We start from the raw sequence: 16,174 nt of genomic DNA, 5'->3' as shown, positions 1-16,174 counted from the left end.
TGTGAAAGATTAGTATGAATATGCTTCTGAATCAACATTTTCTTCTGGAAGACTTTAGCTGTGTCTCTCCAGAAAGGCTGGAAATGCTTTTCTATATGATATTGTTGGATATTCAGAAAAGATGCATGGAAAACATTTTTTTTTCAACTGAAAAGCAATAAGACAAAAAACAGCAACAAAAATAAGTTGAACTTAACATAATCCAAATGTCATATAACTAATCAAATTAGAGACATAGATAGGTAGGTTGAAGAAAGAACAACAGTATAAAAAATAATAACATATTATGAAAAATATAGAGGAAATTCAAATAGATAAATTAATCAGGCGAATAACACCTTTGATGAACTCTTCTTTTTTTTTTAAACACATTTTCTCCAAACTCCGTGTATCATCATCGCATAAATATTTTATGTCACTCATAGTTCTGCAGTATTATGGAATATTTATTTTTAACTTGCTAATAAAGGAACTGTTGAAGACTTACCTGTCACTTAGGACATTAAGGATGGATCTTACCTCAAGTTTCCTTAGTAAACCTACAGGATATGCAAGGGGGGATGAAGTGGAAATTAAGGAAATGTCCACTGGTGCCCGGCCCAACCTTAGACCCACCCATGACAGACACCCAACTCCTGTCACTACTGACGATACTCTGCTGTGCTTTTGGATGGGAGCCTGGCATGGCTGCCCTCTGTGTGGCTTCCACAAGAGGTTGGTTGGAGGTACATTCAGAGACATAGAGCCAAACATGGGATGGAGCACCGGGTGTCTTAGAGAAGAGTCAGGGGAATGATGGAGGAGTCAGAGGGGACAGGAGCTCCAGGGAAGGACCAACTGAGCCAACAAACCAAGGCCTGAGGCAGGCCTGTGGAAAGTGGGGCTCCAGCCAGGGAACAGGCATGAACAGGACCTGGGCCTACTGAACAGATGTAGCCCAGCTCATTGCACAGCTCAGTTATTATGTGGGTAACCTAGTGAGGAAAGTGGGGGATGATTGTGACATGGACTCTGTTGCCTATTTTTTTGGTCCCTTCGCCTGGCAGAGCTGCCTAGCTGGGTCATAAGGGAAGATGGTGCCCTCAGTCCTGATGCAACTTGATATGATGGGGTGGGTGTGGGGATTTCACCCTCTCTGAAAAGTAGAGAGGAACAGAGAAGGAGAGAGAGAAACTAGGAGGCAGGGTGGATCTATGACAAGGATGTAAAATGAAATAATAATAATAATAATAATAATAATAATAATAATAATAATAATAATAATATGGGAAATACTAGGCCCTCCTTGGGGTAAAATTGGCATTTAAAAGGACATAGATATGTGAACAATTGGTCCAAAGAATAGAATCTACTCACATTCTAAGCTACTCAATGTTGCTTCTTTTAGTAGTTAATGCAGCCTGGTCAGGAGTCTGCCACTTTCCAAGCTGAAATTCACTTGAAAATGATAAAAGTACAGGAGGCATGATTATCCCTCCAAGAAAATATACTAGAGCTGCCTTTGAGGTGCACTCCTTTAACCTCAGTTCTCCTGAGGCAGAGGCTCTTGGATTTCTTCTGAGTTCAAATCCAATCTTGTCTAGAACAGCCAAGGCTACACAGAGAAGCCCTGTCTCAAAAACAAAACAACAACAAAAAAAAACAAAACAAAAAAACCAGAACAACAACAACAACAAAACAGAAGATGAAGAAGAAGATGAAGAACGGGGAGATATGGAGGAGGAGAAGGAGAAGAAGAAGGAGGAGGAGAAGAAAAGGAAGAAAGAAGAAACTGTATTTTCTCTGAATATCCACTTCTACTCTATCATGCAGTTGTTTGTCAAACTGCATTGCAAAAGGTATGGCTTTCTCTCTGCCACTTCTCCATTTGTCCTCTTAAATGCCAGCCCTCTTAAAATCTAATAAATGTGTCTTCATGCTCCCTTTAAGTTCATTTTAATTCATTTTAACAACAAAACTATGAACCTCATATGGAAAGTTTATGTTCATATTGACAGAAGAGCATGATCATGGCCAAGCCAAGGCCAGTCATTATTAACATAATACAGGAAAGAAATTATAAAAATATAAGAACTATTAAAAATACAGAAAAAAATAAGATAAGAATCATCAATTTATACTACCCAGATTCTGAGCCATGCTTCTTCCTATAGCGCCACTGCTGAATGTCCCCTGATGTTGTGGTTTGATGCCCTGGGCTGCAATAAAAGTATTCCAGACTATATTTCCCAAATGTTCACTTAAGAAGGAATGTGTTAACATGTGGGAAAGAGAACAAACTATACCTTTCATTTCCATTAGGTTACAAGAAGCAATTAAGGTGATTATTATTCTTAGCAAAATCAAACTGTTATCATTTTAGTTTTCTCTTTGATTCCAGCGAAAACCCTATCAACCGGTTACCAAAAAAACAAATAGTCAGCCCTGAAAACATACATACAAATAGCACTATACAGACTGAGCAGGTGAAATTTATGAACCTATAAGTGTTATATATATGAAAACATATATGCTTATGTATGTATATATGTATGTAAAAATTAATGAGAAGAGAGGTGATATAATTGAAAGAAAACAAAGAGTGTGGCATGGGAGAGTTTGAAGGAAGGAAAGGGGAGGAAAATTATTTAAATTAAAATCTTTAACAAAAATAATGTTTTAAAAAAAACAAAATATTTTGTTGTCTTTAGAAACTTGAATATTCCTGACAGCTGCAATATTTCCATCAAATGGCCAAGACAAGTGATAATAATGTTTGGGCATGATGCATTGTCTTATTTCAAGTCAAAGTTAATCCACATGGTGATGAATAAAATCTCAGCTCTCTAGTACTGACAAGAGAAATCATGTTACTGACAGTGCAGCTACCCACATGCACACCTGAGATTAAAAACCAGATAAGTTATCACTTGTCATTGTTGGCAGCTCCAATTCCTCTCCTCTTCACCTCCTGAACTAAATACAACAAGGTTGATAAACAGTTTCCTCATCTCTACCGGCTTTACATTGGAATGCCGTGTCAGCTATAGTTCTTTCAGAAATCAATGCTTTGTTCTGAGTTGGGCTACACGTATTATGCGTGTCAATGATCTCTATAGCAATTTCAAACAAGGTGTGCAGCTCATCACCAGCTGCCTTCTACAGTTGTCATCTTATGTTTTATCTTAGAAAAGGAACTGTCAAATATCTTAGGGTAAGACAGGTGAAACCAGGATTATCAATCTTACGGGCCTGTTTTCTTCAATAGAAGGAAATGAATGGTGGTCATCTGGAATGCTGGAGGGAAAGTTGTAAACTACCCTGGTGATCCTTTGCTATTCTATTAGGAATCAACCTCTATCTGTGTTCACCCCCACTCCCTGACCCCCAATGTCCTGAGTGAACGTTGTTTAGTCCTAAACGTGAGCTTTGTTTCTCAGTGAATGGAATCTATCCTCATGAAAGAGGTTCCACGTGGTTTGCATACTCCACCAACAGAATCTGTCCTTATACTTATCACAGATCCTTCTCCTAGGCCCTAGCTTGGAAGCTCCATATATCAGCCAATAGAATTCAACCCTATTGTAAAGGTCACAGATCCATTGGTATTGTGTTAAGGAGTTTCTATGTAACTATGCCTCCCATTTTCACGCTATTCATCTCCCCTAGGTCTATGACCAAGGAAGTTCTACAGCTGATAAACACCTTCAGCAAAATGGCTGGATACAAAATTAACTAAAAAAAAAAAATCAGTAGTCTTTCTATATACAAATGACAATCATGCACAGGAAGAAATTAGGAAAACTACACCCTTCACGATATCCACAAGCAATATAAAATATCTAGGAGACATGCTAACCAAGCAAGTGAAGGACTTGTTTGAAAAAAGCCTCAAACGTCTGAAGAAAGAGATTGAAGATGACATCAGAAGGTGGAAAGATCTCCCCTGTTCATGGATCAGGAGAATTTGCATAGTAAAAATGTCCATCTTACCAAAAGCAACTCACAGATTCAATGTAATCCCTATCAAAATACCTACACAGGAAGTTGACTCCTGTGCTAACGTTTTATATCTAGACACTAGCCTAAGGGATATGTCCCATGAAAGTCTTACCAGGAAAGAGACAGAGGGGAGGACATCCTATTGGGAGTCTAAGTGAGAGAAGCATGGGAAAATGGGGAAATAGAAGGATCCAGAGGACCCTAGAAACCTACAAGAAGAACATTATAGTGGACAGATCTGGGCCCAGGGGTCATGCTCAAAGTATGGCACCAGCCAAGGACAATAAGCGCAATAAACTTCGAACCCCTACTCAGTTCTAGGCAATGGACAGGACATTCTCCATAGTTGAGTATAGAGTGGGGTCTGACTTTCACAGGAACTCTGGTGCCCTGTATTTAACCACGTCCCCTAGATGGGGAGGCCTGGTGGCACTCAGAGGAAGGATAGCAGGCTACCAAGAAGAGACTTGATACCCTATGAGTATATACAGGGGGAAGACGTCCCCTTCAGTCACAGCCATTGGGGAGGGGACTAAGGGGAAATGAGAGGGAGGGAGAATTGGAGGATACAATGAATGGGATAACAATTGAGATGTAATATGAATAAATTAATAAAATATATTTAAAAAACAAAATACCTACACAATTTTTAAAAAGACATTGAAAGATCAATTCTCAACTTCATGTGGAAAAACAAAAAACCCAGAATAGCTAAAATAACCCTGTACAATAAAAGATCCTCCAGAGGAATATCCATACCTGATCTCAAGCTTCATTCTTTACCTCCCATGGTCATCTTTTTGCAGGCAGTGAGGTGTGCAGGGGTCCTTGGCAGATGGAGGCACGTATCTATTTGTCAAGGGGTGCTCCAGAGAAAAAGAGTTTCAAAACCATATCTCAGTTCACTTTTCCTTACTGGAAATCTATTTCCAGGATCTCAAATGGGCTCAACTTGTCATGATGAAAAAAGAAAATCAATACAAAATTATTCTAGTGAAGTTAGAGATTGGGTGAGTGAATAGAGCATGTGCTGTGCAACTGGTACACTAAACACAACAATGTGATGTCTCTGGAGAAGTCGCAGGCAGAGTTCATGTAGGACTTAGAAATCCAATTTCTGGGACACTGCCCAAAGAATATTAAATATGTATATCAAGGAGAAGTCATTTATATATCTAAACATTATTCACCATAATCTAGATATTGAAACAACATAAATGAACATGATCAAAGCTCATATGAACTCACAGATACTGAGACAGAATACACAAGGTCTGCTCTGGTGTGTACCAGGTACTTTATAATAATTTATAGCTTCCAATTTAGTGTTTTATGGGATCCCTAAATGTGTGAAAAAGTGGATATGTTCCTTGTACCTTTTCTTGGACATTTTTCCTTATATTTGTTGCTTTTGTCTAATTCCCTCCCACACACATATTTATACACCTTAGAAGCCTGTTTGTAGTCTAAAGAAAGGCAGAGAGTAGGTCTAGAGAGGGGGGAACCCATAATTAGGGTATAATATATTAGGAAAAATAGATTTCCATAAAAAGATATAAAGAAAAAATATGCAGAAAGGTGGATGGAACAGTATGACCCACACATAGCTCATTATATGTATGACACAATATTCATCTCAGATTACCCCCTAGTCATGCTCTGCTGAAGATGTAGCATATAGCCCCAAGTTAAAAGGCTTAAAGCACCAAAAAAAGATATAGTACATAAAGATTTGGGGTCAAAAGTACAAAATAGATCTCAGTAGCAAAATATGGTCTGTAAGTTTGTATTTATTCTTTATGTTCCACAAGGCACACTCAGTGTCAAGGGTCTGCCTCTATTCCTCAGCATGTGCCTTTGACTCTGGATGAGAATTTTAAGAGACACACAGGTATGATCTGCTACAGCCGGTGATTCTAAATAGCATACAAAATACTTTAAATGTAGCTTTTATTTCCTCAGAAAGAGGATGAGGTAAAAGCCATACTCATGTTTTATGAATACATGGCTTGCCTTGAGCCTGTACCATTTCTATCTGACTAGGCCTAGGCCTAGGCCTGGAAGCTTATACCCTCTGTACAATTTAATCTCCTGCAAGTCTGGACCTTGAGGACCACAGCTTCCACACTCCATATGTTAACCTAGCTCTAGAATGCTTTTAGCTTCTGATGCTTGTTGCTGAATAAACACACATTTTCTAGTTCTCTCTGAACTCTGAAGAACAGGTTCAACCCAACTATGCTAGCTCAATGCAACTCTCCAAGTTGACTGGTTCAAACTGGCTTCTTTAGGCTTTTTACCGAATTGCTGAGCTTGAGAAAACTGCCTCTGAACTCTACTGACTATCTGGACCTCAACTGCACTCAACTGAACTGCACGGAACTGTACTGCACTACCAAACTCTATTGTGCTGTCTCTACAAATTATCTTGTTCTTCCTTTGCTCTGGTTTTAAGGAGCCTCTCTTCTCTGTTCTCCTGGGAGTTGGGCATATTCTATCTTGGACTCATTCTGTCAAATCTATTTCTAATGAGTCACTTTGCACCTCAGTTAGACGTTCTGTTTGGGACTAAAGGTATGTACCAAATACTGGTCAGAGGGTTAAAGGCATATACTAAGGGTGTGCATGTATTCCCACAAGATCACAAAGACTTAGGACTTTGGGTATGATCCCTTGCCAGAGTAAGCATGATGCTGTAATAAAATTCCTATTCAAAATACATTTAGAAATAGGGCTGATCTGATAGATGCCTCAGGTTGATATTGAGCTTCTTATCTGCACTTATCAAACCCCACTTGTTAGTCTGACACATAGACATCTTGAAACATATATCTTATTTAGTATTGTCTCCAGGAATCGAGCAAAGTCAACTTTTCTCGGCTGGATTCTTGAAGTAACTGCATTTGAAAGCTAAGTTATGTCCATTATTTTTATTCTTTTAAAACTATACATTTTAACCACAAGTTCCTGTAAGTTAAGAATAAAAGTTGACCATTTTCAATCAGAGCTCAAAAGTGATTTCTATTACTGATGGACTGTAAAATTTAAACATATTTACTTTCTGATATATACAGCCTCACAATATATATATCCAACTTGCATGGAGCTCCTTTTTTGTTTGTTTGTTTGTTTTTTTGTTTTTTGTTTTTTTTAGTTTCTAGGATGATTCTCTTTCTGCCCGATGGCCAGTAGGTTATCAATTTTACTTTCTTTACTGTCTTTGACAATGTTGCATTGAGCATGAAGGAAAGCAATCCCAAAAGTACTAAAATTAATGTTCTCTTTACACTGCTGTCACAAATGAATGGGTTTTCAAACAGAAATTATACAAGGAAAATTGCTTTCAGAACAAGACCACATTCTGCAAGAAAAAATGTCACGCCACTATTTACTTGTCTGACCAGTGCATAGGTGTCTTGGAAATAGAGTTTATTACAAAAAAGTATGATAGGTCTGTGACAGACACTATAGCAAGAATACTGTTGAGAAATGTTGCTTGGTCAACACAAAGCAATTACTTGTCAGGGAGTCCACAGAAGGAATGACATTTCTGTCTAATACTCTATTACAAACATAAATTTCAAAGCATTTGAGTCTTTTTACCTAGCAATCACATTCAAATCACATTGTTAAATTATATTAATTGTGAATGCCAGAATCCACAGGTATCTTCTAATATTTATTCCTCAAAAAAGCTGACAGCGTATCTATTTCCTAATGTGTAATGTCTTGTAATCAGTATTATTCAGAAATGACAATTATTAGACTTTCTTTTATCAGGGAGAATTTTCTAATTCACCTATCTTTTATTCTCAGAGACTAATCAGATAAAAGAGTTTTGGGCTTCACTCCAAGCTGAAAGTGGCTGGAGGGTTTTCTAAAAGATCACCAGATGTGAAGAGCAAAGTTCAAATGAAAGAATGATGCAGAGGTAGTGAAAATGCCATGTTTAAAGTGTTGAAGAAGCTCCAACTTTACAAAGCCCCAAGTTTACTTGCAGGTGGCACTCAGTTTACAGTAGGTTACCTCTCAGTCACCACAATCGCAGCATATTAAATGTAATTTGGAAATACATTAGACACAACTAAGTCTTCTGATCATCAGAGCTCATCAGCATAGCAAGACTTAATGTTTCTTTCCACTCATAATCAGGTGTCTGCTGTGACCTATGAATCTTGTCACCACCATGGACTCCAAATAGCATCTCCTCTCATATCATAAGACTTAAAAGGAATAAATGTTGAGCATCAAATTTCCAAAAAGAAGTGCCTATCACTTTCATCTCTTTGTAAATGTGAAAAAATGTAAGTCGAACCATGATAATTTGGGTATCTTCTGTAATAACTGATGGATCAATTTATTTAAACCAAAATTTTCAAGAACATTATTGTTAGTATTGGGTACCATATTTTTATCTTATTTCAACATTCACTAAATGTTTAGAAGTGATATCTATTTGTCCAGACCTGTAAATATTTTTCATCTTTACAAACTACTAAGAAAAAAACATTCTTAGATTATATATCTATGCTACTTGTAAAAGAAGTAAAAGTTTTAAGAAATAAACTAATCTCTTTAGGATCTCATAGTTTTAACATGCTGAGGCAGCCCTCCTGAAACTCTCAGCTCTATGGCCTGTGATCAGTGATCAGTGATCAGTGATCAGAGGTCAATTCCTAGCTTTCAATTTCTTCTCTCTCTTTTTTTTTAAACACATTTTTATTGAAAAATAAAATAAGTCATATTACATCTCATTTTCTATCCCATCCCATGCATCCTCCCATTCCTCCCTCCCTACCACTTTCACCCCAATCTCCCTTCCCCATGACTGTGACCGAGGGGGACCCAATGGCACTCGGAGGAAGGATAGCGGACTACCAAGAAGAGACTTGATACTTTAGCACCATATTCAGGGGGAGAAGGTCCCCCTCAATTTCTTCTCTTTATCAACAAAGCTGATTAGTTAGCTGTCATCTCTCACCTCAATGCCATCTTTAATTCAATCACTCCTACCCATTTTGTTTTAATGGCAACACATTTTATTTAAGAAAAGCAAACAAAACACCAACAAGCAAACAACAAAACAGCAGGAAAAATGAAAAGAAAACTGTGATCTTTAATCTTCAAGTAAACTGTTCAGAGTCGTTAGTGACTTTTCTTATTTAGAACAGCATGAAAAGTAATAAAGTCCTTTTAAAATAAATTCTTTTATTTATTAAAAACTGAACCATTATTTTAAAATAAAATAAAAACCTTTTCTTTTAATCTTTTGGATGAGTAATACCATGAACGGGACTTCACTCATAAGACTTTTCAATCCTGCTATCTCCCACACCTGTCCTTTCATATCAGCACACTGTCTTCTTATTGGTGTTGTTTTTTTACATACCAAGTCTGAAACGGGAACTCAAATTTCATTTTCAAGTCACATACTTAGGAGTTGCTTAAAGGAGATAAAAGAACATGTGACAAAACTAAGACATATATCGAAGCTATGCAAGCTAAAAAAAATCATACAGAATTCCATAAAGAGAAGATGTGCTGCAAAATCTCAGAGCAACTCATAATAGTAAATGATCTCTGCGTTTGTTTCAAACTGTAGTAAAGATACTCCACAATTGGTTCAGCATGTACACCATCAAATCTAGATTACAATGCCCAGCAATACCTCATAAATACATCTAGTTGTAAAAGCATATATATATATATATATATATATATATATATATATATATATATATATATATATCAAGTAAAACAGTAAAACAGAGTTTGATAGGAAGAATACAATTTTAAAAGTGATTCATTAAAATCCCTGTACAACATCTGGCCTGCCAATCACCATAATATTAGAGGCACAGACAGCAAAACCAGGCATCCAGGACCACTCTTAGCTGTACAAAGGCTACAAATAAACTTTACCAAAAATAAAGAATAAAACTGGTGAGTTGAGTTAGTGGGTAACGTACTGGTCACACACAGATTATGACAATGGTTGGGGTACACAGACTACACATAAACACAGAGAAAGGCAGAGTAACTGACTCTGTATCCAAAGCATTGTGAATTGAATGGAAGAGGTGGGGGGAGGGGAAACCAATAGAGAACACCATGGATACAGGAAGATCCCTGGGACTCATTGATTAGACACCTAACCTCAGTGAAGGCCAAGTTTAGTGTGAATTACTATCTCAAAAAAGGAGTATGGAGTGATCTGCAGGGATTCTTTTAGGGATCACTTATAGATTAGTTTGTTACCATTAAGAGTTACAACTAACTGAATATGATGGTGTACCTGTAGCATGTAGTTTGGCATTTCTGGAGGCTGAGTCTGCAGGATTGGTAATTCCATGCTTTAAACTTACTATCCATTATTATGTAAAAAAGATACCATGATTATGCATTTACTGTTTTATATATAATATATATACATTATATATATACTGATTTACTAAAATATAAATTTTTAATATTGGTTTGTATGAAACAGTGCTTCGTCTATGATTATTCTTTCCAGATGTTCTTTACAACCTGTAAGACTTGGAGGATGCCTTATTCTGAAGAGTAGCATCAATGTTTTATTTATTTTCTCACACATTTATCTTTATTAATATATTTTAATAGGAATTACCATCTTTACCATAACTATTTCCAAAATGTTAGTTTTATGATTAAAGGTAGAAATTACATGCATTTTCACTTCCTTTCAGCCTATGTTATTAACTGTTAGAATTCATATTAATTTTAAAAATGCCTTGGTAAAAAGGTGAGCAAGATTGGTGCTCATCTTGATGCATTACAACCAATTATTTCTGATTATGTTCACACTTCCTATCCTTAAACAACTTTGTGAACCAAACTTTCTATATCTAAACATTCAGGTCTCTAGCTAATTATTATTTTTCTTAGCCATATTAAAGAAAATAATGCTAGGCAGGATTGGAAGGAGGGAGAGAAAGACATGAGGTAAGGGAGATAGGGCAGAAACATAAAAAGACAAACACAGAGAGACACATCATCACATAGAGCTATTTGTACCATTCTGTGGAGTAGTGATTCTTTTTCTTATATTTAGTGAAAATGCTAGACATAAACACTTGAGGTTGAATCAATACAAAATATGTATTTCTTAGGTCAAGTAGGGTTCTCAGAGAATGAAAAACATCTCCAAATGCATTATGTCATCTCCTTGTTATTTTCTTTCTTAAATGATTGGTGTGAACTCAAATTCTTATTTTTTCAATAATATTATGTACACACCATGCTTAAATACGAAGTGATAGATGCTGTTTGTAGAAATAAGTGATTTAATTAATCTCAGTATCATTCAGGAAATTTAAAAGACTGATTAATTAACCTATTTTATATTTAAGGCTGATTAGTTCTAGGAATATAAATACAAAATTTATAGTGTGTCTGAATAGAGTAGGAAAGACAAACTTTAATGAGAATAAATAAATAAATAAAAATACAGAGACTACCATGTTCTGATAATTTTTAGGATGGATACAACTGAAGCCAAAAATCTGTGAAAATAAGAATATTGGGGAGTTGTTGATTTATAGGAATTTTCTTCATAAGAATGTACATATTTTTATGGTTTACTAAGATGTGGACATGTGGAATCATGTGCAATCTCCAGGAAAGCAATTAATGGATTCTAAATACAAAAATAATATAGATATAGTATATGCCAGAACAATATATTTGAGGTCAGAATAAAATACTATAAAATAATTAGTTCAGTTGTCTGTCACTCAGGTGAGTTATACATTTTTTTATTTTCAGAGAATTTTTGTTAGTAAAATCTACAAATAAAAGAGTCATGATTTTGAAAATAAAATTAGGATGCTTTTTTTCTTAATCCAAGTATAAAACTAATGAAATATAAATTAATTTTTATCAGTATATTGGACACGATTACAGAGGCTCACAAAATTTTAAGAAGTAATAGCTGGATATATATATATATATATATATATATATATATATATATATATATATATATATACACACATATACATATATATAGTGTGTAAAAATAATCTTATATTTCAATTCTATACCACTATATATACATATATATATTTCTACTCTAATATTATGTACTTTACTCATATAAAGCAATTATAAAACAAGGTTTACTTCCAATACTTTGAAAGTGCTATTGCAAGCTGTTTAGGATAAATATTTAATTGTTGGTTGATCAAATCATGGTCAAGTCAATTATTAGTCTACCTTTAACACAAGAATATACATCTTAGGTGTGGCAGATAGATATGAGTCTATAGAAAGATAAAGTAGGATAGTTAGATAAGGCCTCCAAGAACCTCAGACACATGCAGAATATGGTATTTAAAAAGTTTTTATCTGTAGGAACCAGGCCCAATTTGGCTACCTGCCTGTCTTTCTGTTTCATGTCCTGTTTCTAGCGGCTTCCATGTCTGTGTTTATCTTGGTTAGCTAATCGTGTTTACTGCTCTGAGAACGCGCCCCTCCCTCGAGACTTGTCCTCCTGTATGCAATCACCTCTTGAGGGATTTCACCTGGGAGGAAGATTCCTGTTTTGCTGCTTATAAGAAGGCTCTTTGGAACTCTGAACGAGAATAATAAACCGCTGCTGCGGCTGCTGCTGTGGCTGCTGCTCTCTTAGCACAAAGGACCCACTGTGTGTGTGTGTGTGTGTGTGTGTGTGTGTGTGTGTGTGTGTGTGTGTGTGTGTGTGTGTGTGTGTGTGTGCATGTGTGTGTACATGAGTTAAACCCGCAGTGTCTTGCCCTTGACTTGGTACCGCAGTGGCGCGGGCGCCACAAGTGGACGTTCCACCGAGATCAGGGAAAGAAGGGAGGAAGCTGACGGATCGCCCAGGGAAGCTGGCCAGTGCCTCAGGGAGGTAGGAAATGGGCGTATTGGAAATAGGTGTTGCAGGTTCGTCCACGGTTTTGGTGGACTAGTGCTTAAGGCACCGGGAAAATCGGTGCGGCAGGTTCGTCCACGGTTCTGGTGGATCAGGTAGTGAGATTGTTAGAGGATTAAGGCACCGGGATTAAGCATGAGAGTGTTAAAGATTTTATAGAAACAATAGAATTGAGCTAAATATCCAAGATTGAGATCAAATGAAGTCTGATCTTCAGAGGATTTTACGAAATGAAGGGTTCAACAGTGTTCCTATCGCTACCTTTTCGTTATGGCGTCTTGTTAGAGATGCGCTTAGGAGCAAGGACGAGAAAATAAGAGAGCAGCTAGGAAGTTTGGAACTTGCCCTACATGAAGTGCAGGAGGAGCAATCTGTAAAATCTTTGGCCCCATCTGAGATTGCCTCTGATATATCTTTTTCTAATTCTGAGGAGGAAGAGGCAACTTTAACCTCTGAGATGCGGGCCCTAAAGAAGTTGAAGGAGTATAAGATGTAAGGAAAAGAAACTATAGGAGAGCGGCCCCCGGCGTATAACCCAGATTATCAAAGTCAATTATCTTTGGCAGAGCCTTCTGCTCCCTCCCGTGGAGTAGTCTTTCCAGTAGTTGAAGTGTCTCACCCAACTAACCCAGGGCAAACGCAGAGACAGCATGAAGCGCTCCAGTTTAAAGACATAAAACAGCTTAAGGAGGCAGTTATGGCCTATGGTCCACATGCCCCTTTTACGATTGCCATTTTTGACTCCTTTACAGGACAATTCCTAACACCTAGTGATTGGCAACAAATGTGTAGAGCAGTCCTCAGTGGGGGATGATAATTTGCTTTGGCGCAGTGATTATGAAGAACAGTGTATTCAGACCGCCGCATGTAATGAGGCAGCTGGGGTTCCACAGAGAAACTTGGATATGCTAGCAGGCATGGGTTTGTGTACTGAACTTAGTACCCAGATACAATATGACCCAGGTGTGTATGCGCAGATTGCAACTTGCGCCACCAGGGCTTGGAAGTCCTTGCCTAATAAGGGGGCAGGAGAACAGCTGTCGAAAGTGGTCCAGGGACCCTCGGAGCCCTTCCAGGAATTTGTTGATCACCTTATGTAATTGGCAGGAAGGATTTTTGGAGATGTGGAAGGAGCCATGCCTATTATTAAACAATTGGCCTTTGAAAATGCTAATAAGTATTGTCAGGAAGCCCTTCGGCCTTATAAATATAAAAGTGTGAATGACTATCTGAAAATTTGCCGAAGTGTAGATACTATTCACATAATCGGACACGTATTAGCTTCTGCTGTTCAGGGGGAGTCTGGCCGAAAACATGTTTCAGATGTGGCCAGATAGGACACCTTAAGAGAGAATGTACTCGAAGGGAGACTGGACAAGCTCGAGTTAGAGTTGATCATACTAAGCCAGGTTTGTCGCCTTGTTGCCAACGAGGGTATCATTGGGGGAATGAGTGCCGCTCTAAGACAAATGTGCAAAGGGAGGCCATTGCAGGGAAATGAGCCACTGGGTCTGCTCTAGGCCCCGGTTGAGACAGGGTTGTGGAGCCTTGCAGACACCTGCCCATCAAGCGATTCAACCTGTGCATTTTTCCATAAGAGTCAACCCAGCCCACAGGAGACCGTTTGGGCTCTGGTGAAGAGCCCCACCCCCACCCCCCATCCTGATGCCAGTAGGTCTGAGCAGACCACTATGGCTGTATTTGACTAATTGCAACCTGGGTAGGGCTGCTATGCCTGCGGATTTGGAAAGGAGTAAAAATATCTTAAGTTCAGCTATCTGTGCTGTAGCACCTTTCCTTGTTACTAATGACTCCCTTGAGGGGGAGACTTTCAATTGTTCCTTGCAGGTTTGCCATCTAAAAAGTTGCTGGAATGATAAGAACACTGCCGTGGTGGCACAGACACCTGGAGTGGTCCCCTTTCCTGTGACACATGATGGCTGGCAAGGCCTGGTGATCTATTGGGAAAGGAGAGATTTCGGAACTACTACCGCTGTTATTGTCATCATTGCTATAGCAGCTGCTGCCGCCACTGCTGCTGCGGGCATTGCCATTTCTCAGTCTGTTAACCACTGTGCACACGATGGATAAACTCTCAGGAGAGATGGCCAGTGCGTTGGTTACTCAGAATTCTCTAAATTCTATGATACAATTGGCTATCTAAAATCTTATTCAGTGAACAGCCTTATTACAGGAGACTAGAGTTCCACTCATTACGGAGGATGCCTTTATAAAGGGCCTACAGATGTGGGAAACTTGATAAAAAGCTGAAGTGTTTCTATCATGCTAGGCATCCTGCTATGTGGCTTAGGAGGTTTTCTGTTCTGGAACCTCTGCTGCATAAGAACGCAACAGTCATTTCAACAGTTCCATGCACAACAGGTCCTCATGCCTTTGGCAGGGGATAACCTCACTGCCCTGGCTTGGCTGAGCCTTGATAAATGAGTATTCAGTGACAGGTAAGACCATGGAGGTACCTATCACCCTAAGACAGGAGGTTTTGAAGTACAAAGCCTTTCCAATGACCGGTAAGATAGGAAACTGTCCTGGCAACCTAAGACAGGAGCTCATTTGTATTTTATATAAAATGGGGACCTGTAGGGAACCAGGCCCGACTGGGCTGCCTGCCTATCTTTCTGTTTCATGTCCTGTTTCTAGCAGCTTCCATGTCTGTGTCTATCTTGGTTAACTAGTCATGTTTACTGCTCTGAGAATGTGCCCCTCCCTTCCTTGAGACTTTTCCTCCTGTGTGCAATCACCTCTTGAGAGATTTCACCTGGGAGGAGGATTCCTGTTTTGCTGCTTATAAGAAGGCTCTTTGGAACTCTGGAGGAGAATAATAAACCACTGCTGTGGCTACTGCTGCGGCTGCTGCTCTCTTAGAACAAAGGACCCGCTGTGTTAGTGTGTGTGTGTGTGTGTGTGTGTGTGTGTGTGTGTGTGTGTGTGCCTCGACTCAGTACATCGGTGGCACAGGCACCACATTTATCATTTTAAAGATTCACTGAAAATGAGACAGGGTAACTCCTGGCAACATCCACCCTACCTGAAAAAAGGATGATGAGCAGCAAAGAACCTCCTTATGGAGATGGCTCCAAATGTGGCAAACAAGACACTGGACAAAATGTCCTTGTTTTTGTTTGTTTGTTTGTTTGTTTGTTTTTGTTTTTACCACAGACAGAATCTGCCTAAAAAAGAGCAAGCCTAGATGCAGGCAGAGTCGATGGACATACTCTGCCAAGGCAGGATAAGCAAGTCCTCAATAGTTCCTGCCTC

The 16,174-nt window shown here is 38.4% G+C and overlaps 1 long non-coding RNA gene across 1 annotated transcript in view; it reads left to right on the top strand.

Moving 5' to 3' along the window:
• The window catches only part of LOC311606666, a 58,897-nt gene that overhangs the window by 10,658 nt on the left and 32,065 nt on the right, over positions 1–16,174 (top strand). Inside the window, exon 2 of the long non-coding RNA XR_014782394.1 lies at positions 8,134–8,285. This is a non-coding gene — a long non-coding RNA (uncharacterized lncRNA). The remainder of the gene's footprint in view (positions 1–8,133; positions 8,286–16,174) is intronic.

This window comes from Acomys minous, assembly GCF_964271855.1.
Source record: "Acomys minous genome assembly, chromosome: 10".
NCBI lineage: Eukaryota > Metazoa > Chordata > Mammalia > Rodentia > Muridae > Acomys > Acomys minous.
The sequence above is the reverse complement of the archived record's forward strand: the minus strand, read 5'-3'. Positions and strand labels throughout refer to the sequence as shown.